Below are 8,453 nucleotides of genomic sequence, written 5' to 3' on the forward strand. Positions count from 1 at the left end.
AATTGGCTTTCCAGGGGGGAAAAAAGCTCTGTTTTGATGTGCAACAAAACAGTGGTGTAAATAATTCTACCATGGCCAGTTTTCAAGCTATGAACTGTTTAACAGCCTGTAGCAAAATTTCTGAAAATTAGCATTCAAAAGCCAGTAAGAGCAGGCTCCAGCACACCAGCAGATAGGACTCCATTTATTCATTTGTCTATTCCGTTAATTCAACAAACACTCCCTGAGTATTTATTATGTGCAGGTATTAAATTAACTGGAATACATAAAGGTGTAAAATTTGGTTCTTGTCCTAAGAGGTTTAGATTCTAGTAAACAGGAAATGAGTACAGACAACTCTAATGTTAGAAAGAACATGACAAATAATATAAAAAGACAGGCATAAATAAAGTACTATAAAAGTTCAGAGGAGAAAGAGACTATTGCTTTGTGAGGTTATTGGGTGGAAGGGACCTTGAGCAAGGAAAAGAGATTTCTCAAAAAGAATAAGGCTACATGTGGGGTGCCTGGATGGCAGTCGTTTGGGCATCTGACTCTTGGTTTCAGCTCAAGTCATGATCTCACGGTTCGTGAGTTTGAGCCCCACATAGGCCTCTGTGCTGTCAGTGCAGAGCCTTCTTGGGACTCTCTCTCTCTCTCTCTCTCTCTGGCCCTCCCCTGCTTATACTCTCTGTCTCTAAACAAACAAACAAACAAACAAACAAACAAATTTTAAAAAAAGAATAAGGCTACATACAGGTATATTTTTTAAAAATTTTTTAATGTTTATTTTTATTTTGAGGAGAGAGAGAGACAGAGCATGAGTGGGAGAGGGGCAGAGAGAGAGAGAAAGAGACAGAATCCAAAGCAGGCTCCAGGCTCTGAACTGTCAGCACAGAGTCCAATGCAGGGCTCTAACCCACAAACTGTGAGATCATGACCTGTGCTGAAATCGCACACTCAACTGACTAAGCCACGCAAGTGATCCAAAGATATTTTTTGTTTAGAAGAGTTATCTAATAGGAAAGAAGTAGCAGTGTATGTTGGGAAACTAGGAACCTGAGAAGAAATACTTAGAGGAAGCTAGAAATAAAGAGGCCAAAAAGTGATTATATAGGTAGGAGAATAATAAAAGCCACCAGGTCAGATGGCTCCACCAAGAAGAACAATCTTAAAATGGAAGGAGTTTAATACCATTATGAGGAAACTGAAGTGCAATTTAGAAAATAAGATAGTAAGGAAGGTTTAGGTCATTCCTAAGAAGGACAATTCTTATAGTTTAGAATTTCATTCCAAGTTTCTTACAGATTTTACCAGTGAGATCATAGAGTTACTCCCAGTAATCACCAGGAATCAAGGACAATAAGGAATCTAGAAAAATGTAAAGGTGGCCTTAATTATTACACATAGGGGAAAAATGATTTGTAGAAATGACAGCCCAGTTAGTGACTTTAATTCTTTGCAATACCCTAAAATGAAACAGATGATTTGTGAACACTTGGAGAAAGGTAAAATATAGAAATGGGTATGAGTTAATTAAAACAAGTCATACCAAATAAATTACACTTCTTGTATGGATATAGCTGGCAAACAGATGAAAGACATCCTCCATTAGTTAGGTATGATGTATCCTGATTTCAGATTTGTATTTGACAGATTATCTCATGGTGACAGTGGTGATACATAGGAGAAATAGGTGCTACTTGAGAAGTACAGTTAGTTGAATTTGTAGCTGTCTACATAGAAGGACCATGTGACCTGGACAAAGGTCTATAGTAATGGGCCACACTTGGCCTTGTCCCTTCAACATTTTTATCAACAAATTAGGGAAAGGTACGTAATCTATGTCTTCAGCATTAATGTTTAACATCAAGATAGGAGATATAACTCAAATGGTGAGTTAGAACCAGACTGAAAAAAAAAAAAAAAAGCCTTCAAAGGTAAACTAGCAGTATGACATAGCTGCTCTAAAAATCAAAAAAGGGGGTGCCTGGGTGGCTCAGTCAGTCAAGCATCAGACTTCGGCTCAGGTCATGATCTCACAGCTTGTGAGTTTGAGCCCCATGTCAGGCTCTGTGCTGACAGCTGGGAGCCTGGAGCCTGCTTCAGATTGTGTGTGTGTCTCTCTCTGCCCCTTCCCTGCTCACGCTCTGCCTCTCTCTCTCTCTGTCAAAAAAAAAAATAAATAAATAAACATTAAAAAAAAATTTTTTAAAGAAAAAAAAAAGTGGTCATATTTAAATGACGTACAATATCCAGGTGCCTAGGTGGCTTAGTCATCAGTTTGTGAGTCATCTGACTCTTGATCTCACCTTAGGTCATAATCTTAGGGTCATGAGTTCAAGTCCAGTATTGGACTCTGTACTGGATGTGGAACCTACTTAAAAAAAAAAAAAAAGATGTAAAATATCTAGGAACTGATCAGATCATATCTGGAAGATGGTATTTAATTACTTAGTCTCTTAGTTTGTAAAATGGGGATAATGATGATACCTATTTAACAGGGTTGTTTGTGACAAAAAAAAAAAAATCTCTAGCTGCCATCTTGCGTCCCTACATGTGTATACCTAATCTCAACTGGTCCACCTGAGACCCCTGAGCACCAACGCTAGTCCCCCGCATGGCCCACATCCACTCCAACAAGATGAAAGAAACTATCATGAACCAGTAGAAACTTGCCAAACTGCAAGCACAAGTGTGCATTGGTGGGAAAGGAACTGCTCCCTGAAAGAAGAAGGTGGTTCATAGAACAGCTACAGCATATGATAAAAAACTTCAGTTCTCCTTAAAGAAGTTAGGGGTAAATAATATCTCTGGTATTGCAGAAATGAATATACTCACAAACCAAGGAACAGTGATCCACTTTAACAACCCTAAAGTTCAGGCAAACGCTTTCACCATTACAGGCCATGCTGAGACAAAGCAGCTGACAGAAATGCTCCCCAGTATCTTAAACCAACTTGGTGCAGACAGTCTGACTAGTTTAAGAAGATTGGTTGAAGCTCTGCCCAAACAATCTGTGGATGGAAAGGCACCACTCGCTACTGGAGATGATGATGATGAGGATGATGATAAAGTTCCAGATCTTGTGGAGAATTTTGATGAAGCTTCCAAGAATGAAGCAAACTGAATTGAGTCAACTTCTGAAGAAGAAAAAACTTGAAGCAATTACTGGGAGCTGCTATTTTACATTATGACTGCTTTTTAAACATTTTGTTCATGGATCTGATAAAATCTAGATCTCTAATATTTTTAAGCCCAAGCCCCTTGGACACTGCAGCTCTTTTCAGTTTTTGCTTATACACAATTCATTCTTTGCAGCTAATTAAGCTGAAGAAGCCTGGGGATAAAGTTTGAAACAAGGTTAATAAAGTTCTTTGCCTAGTAAAAAAAAAATAATAATAAGATAATATATTAAGGAGCTTAGAAGAGTGTTCAAAAGAAAGCATTCAATAAATATTAGGCATAATAATATAGCCTTAATTGAAAAATTATGTTCTAAAATATATGAAAAGGTTAGCATTATAAATTTACTTATATTTACTTTATTTTTATTTTCCTAAAGTGTATTTTAAATTTCTGAAGGTGATCTGAAGTTCTAATATTCTAGGTATTGAACAAATGAAGTCTTACTCTGTTTATACATTTCCAGGTCAGAAAAACTCTCTTTATATCTCCCTCATCAGGCTTCATCCTACTATGCCATACTTTTATTTGTTTATATGGGTGACAAATTCTTCTGTTAACACTCATAAGAACTGGATACAAGTAAGAATAGGAATTAAGTTTACCAAATCTGTGGGGGTACTCCTGTGTTTTAGATAAAATCTGTCTTATAAAAATATAAATGATTAAGGAACTCTTCCTTTGGAAGAAAACATATTACTTTGTTTTTACTTTATTGTTTAGCCCCAATTTAAGCCTAAATTTAACAATGAAAATAGAATTTTCCTGGAGTATATGGCACTTTCTGTCTTTTCTAAGTACAGAATTACAGGAACATTTAATGACAAATATTTTCCTCACAATACCAGTCAACAAATCTGTGGAAACACTGATTTATTGCTTATTAGAAGCTGAGAACAGTAATAATAGGATATGTGGGAAATTTCAGAGGCAAAGATATATAGTTGACCCTTGAACAACACAGGTTTGAACTGTGTGGGTCCACTTTGCATGGATTTTTTTTCAATAAACATACTGGAAAGTTTTTTTGTGATTTGTGACACTTTGAAAAAAACCTGCAGGTAGGAGGCATCACAATCCCAGACTTCAAGCTATACTACAAAGCTGTAATCATCAAGACAGTATGCTATTGGCACAAGATCAGACACTCAGATCAATGGAACAAAATAGAAAACCCAGAAATGGACCCACAAACGTATGGCCAACTAATCTTTGACAAAACAGGAAAGAATATTCAATGGAATAAAGACAGTCTCTTCAGCAAGTGGTGCTGGGAAAACTGGACAGCAACATGCAGAAGAATGAACCTGGGCCACTTTCTCACACCATACACAAAAATAAACTCAAAATGGATGAAAGACCTAAGTGTAAGACAAAAAGCCATCAAAATCCTCAAGGAGAAAGCAGGCAAAAACCTCTTTGATCTTGGCTGCAGCAACTTCTTACTCAACACGTCTCCGGAGCCAAGGGAAGCCAAAGCAAAAATGAACTGCTGGGACCTCATCAAAATAAAAATCTTCTGCACAGCGAAGGAAACAATCAGCAAAACTAAAAGGCAACCGATGGAATGGGAGAAGATATTTGCAAATGACATATCAGATAAAGGTCAGTATCCAAAATCTATAAAGAACTTATCAAACTCAGCACCCAAAAAAAAATAACCCAGTGAAGAAATGGGCAAAAGACATGAATAGACACTTCTCCAAGGAAGACATCCAGATGGCCAATCGACGCATGAAAAAATGCTCAACATCACTCATCATCAGGGAAATACAAATCAAAACCACAATGAGATACCACTTCACACCTGTCAGAATGGCTAACATTAACAACTCAGGCAAGAACAGATGTTGGCAAGGATGTGGAGAAAGAGGATCTCTTTTGCATTGTTGGTGGGAATGCAAGCTGGTGCAGCCACTCTGGAAAACAGTATGGAGGCTCCTCAAAAAACTAAAAATAGAACTACCCTGCAACCCAGCAATTGCACTGCTAGGCATTTATCCACGGGATACAGGTGTACTGTTTCAAAGGGACACATGCACCCCCATGTTTACAGCAGCACTATTAACAATAGCCAAAGGATGGAAAGAGCCCAGATGTCCATTGATGGATGAATGGATAAAGAAGATGTGGTATATATATATATATATATATAATGGAGTATTACTTGGCCATCAAAAAGAATGAAATCTTGCCATTTGCAACTACGTGGATGGAACTGGAGGGTATTATGCTAAGTGAAATGAGTCAGTCAGAGAAAGACAAAAATAATATGACTTCACTCATATGAGGACTTTAAGAGACAAAACAGATGAACATAAGGGAAGGGAAACAAAAATAATATAAAAACAGGGAGGGGGACAAAACAGAAGAGACTCATAAATATGGAGAACAAACTGAGGGTTGCTGGAGGGGTTGTGTGAGGGGGGATGGGCTAAATGGGTAAGGAGCATTAAGGAATCTACTCCTGAAATCATTGTTGCACCATATGCTAACTAATTTGGATGTAAATTAAAAAAAATAAAAAGTAAAATTAAAAAAAAAACCCTTCAGGTATACCGTGTAGCCTAAAAATATTGAAAAAATTTAAAAGCTATGTATGTCACAAATGCATAAAATATAGGGGCGCCTGGGTGGCGCAGTCGGTTAAGCGTCCGACTTCAGCCAGGTCACGATCTCGCGGTCCATAAGTTCGAGCCCCGCGTCGGGCTCTGGGCTGATGGCTCAGAGCCTGGAGCCTGTTTCCGACTCTGTGTCTCCCTCTCTCTCTGCCCCTCCCCCGTTCATGCTCTGTCTCTCTCTGTCCCAAAAATAAATAAACGTTGAAAAAAAATTAAAAAAAAAACAAAACAAATGCATAAAATATATGTAGGTATTAGTCTATTTTATCAGGTACTCCCCCCAAAATATACACAAGTCTATTACGAAAAGTTAAAATTTATCAAAACTAATGCACATACTTACAGACCATACGTGGTGCCATCCACAGTCAAGAAATGTAAGCAACATAAAGCTGCAGTGTTAAATCATAACAGCATAAAATTAACTGTAGTATATATTGTGCAGCTGTAATAGTTTTATAGCCATCTCTTGTTGCTACTGCGGTGAGGTCAAGGGTTGCTAATATCCATTTAAAATGCTGTATGATCTGTATGCGCAATTCATCTCTCCAGTAAATTGCCAATCTCAATAAAAAGTGATCTCTCACAGTTCTGGTGTGTTTTTCCTGTGTTTAGTGCAATACCATGAATCTTGAGTAACACCATAGGACCCATACAAAGTGCCACTAGTGATGTTGGAAGTGATCCCAAGAACAAAGTCATGACATTGTAAGAAAAAGTTGAATTGCTTGATATGTCCCATAGACTGAATTCTGCAGCTGCAGCTGCCACCATTTCAAGAAAAATGAATTCAGTGTAAAGACTACTGTAAAAAGAAAAGAAAAGAAAAGAGAAAGAAAGAAAGAAAGAAAGAAAGAAAGAAAGAGAAAGAAAGAAAAGGAAATTCCTGAAGCCATTGCTGCAGCTATGACAGTAGGCACAAAAGCCTTTCGTTTTTTGCAAAATACCTTTTTATCTTGTATCGAAAATGCAGCTTTTATGTGGATACAAGATTGCTATAAGAAAGGAATACCTACTACAGACTCTGATTCGAGAAAAAGCAAAGTCACTATATGACAACTTAAAGCAAAAGGAAGCTGAAGGATCCAAAGCTAGATAATTCAATGTCAGCAAAGGATGGGTTGATAATTTTAGAAAGAGGTTTGGCTTAAAAAATGTCAAGGTAGGGGCACCTGTGTGGCTCAGTCAGTTAAGCGCCAACTTTGGTTCAGGTCATGATCTTGCAGGTTCAAAACCTGCATCAGGCTCTGTGCTGACAGCTCACAGCCTGGAGCCTACTTTGGATTCTGTGTCTCCCTTGCTCTCTTCTCCCTCCCCACTCATGCTCTGTCTCTCTTTATCTCTTAAAAATAAACATTAAAAAAAATTTTTTTAATGTCGAGGTAACAGGAGAAACAGCTTCTGCTGACCAAGAGGCAGCAGACAAGTTCCCAGATACCACTAAGAAAATCATTGAGGTGATGGGGCACCTGAGTGGCTCAACTGGTTGAGTGTCCCACTCTTTTTTTAAATTAGTATTATTTTTAATTTATATCCATATTAATTAACATATAGTGTAATAATGATTTCAGGAATAGAATTTCGTGATTCATCACTTACATGTAACACCAGTGATCATCCCAACAAGTGTCTTCCTTAATGCCCTTGCCCATTTAACCCATCCCCCCACCCAATACCCCTCCAGCAACCCTCACTCAGTTTGTTCTCTGTATTTAAGAGTCTTTTATGTTTTGTCCTCCTCTCTGTTTTTATATTATTTTTGCTTTCTTTCCTTTATGTTCATCTGCTGTGTATCTTGAATTCCGCATATGAGTGAAGTCATATATTTGTCTTTCTCTGACTGACTAATTTCGCTTAGCATAATACACTCTAGTTCCATCCATGTTGCTGCAAATGGCAAGATTTCATTCTTTTTGAGCACTGAGTAATATTCCATTGTATACATATATACCACAATTTCTTCATCCATTCATCAGTCAATGGACATTTGGGCTCTTTCCATACTTTGACTATTGTCAATACTGCTGCTACAAACATTGGGATGCATGTGCCCTTTCGAAATAGCACACCTGTATCCTTTGATAAATACCTAGTGCAATTGCTGGGTCATAGGGTAGTTCTGTTTTTAATTTTTTGAGGCACCTCCATACTGTTTTTCAGAGTGGCTGCGTTGAGCGTTCCACTCTTGATTCTGGCTCAGTTCATGATCCTAGGGTCGTGGGATCAAGCCCTGTGTTGGGCTCCACACTCAGCATGGAGCCTGCTTGAGATTATCTCTCTGCCTCTGCCCTCTTCCCTGCTTGCACTGTGCATGCTCTCGCTCTCTCTCTCAAGTTAAAAAAAAAAATCATTGAAGATAAAGGCTATCTTCTGAACAGTTTTTTTAATGAAGATGAAAGTACCCTATTCTGGAAAAAAAAAATACCACAAAGGACATTTATTAGTAAGGAAAAGAAGTGAGCACCAGGATTTAAGGCAGGAAGGGATAGTGTTTTGTGCAAATGGAGTTGGGTTTATGATGGGGACTGCCCTTATCTATAAAGCTGCTAGTTCCCAATCCTTGAAAGGAAAAGATAAACACCAGCTGTCAGTCTTGTGATTATACAATAAGAAGGCCTGAGCAATGAGAACGCTTTTTCTGGATTGGTTCCATCAATGCTTTGTCCC

General features: G+C 38.0%; 1 pseudogene; it reads left to right on the forward strand.

Annotated features, from left to right (window-relative positions):
- The first annotated feature begins 2,623 nt into the window (after nt 1–2,623).
- Nucleotides 2,624–3,360, forward strand: LOC124503797 (transcription factor BTF3-like; annotated as a pseudogene).
- Nucleotides 3,361–8,453: the final 5,093 nt, after the last annotated feature.

This window comes from Lynx rufus, unplaced genomic scaffold (genome assembly GCF_022079265.1).
Source record: "Lynx rufus isolate CCGP_SWC_20201006 ecotype Redwood Valley unplaced genomic scaffold, mLynRuf1.p SCAF_8, whole genome shotgun sequence".
Lineage (NCBI taxonomy): Eukaryota > Metazoa > Chordata > Mammalia > Carnivora > Felidae > Lynx > Lynx rufus.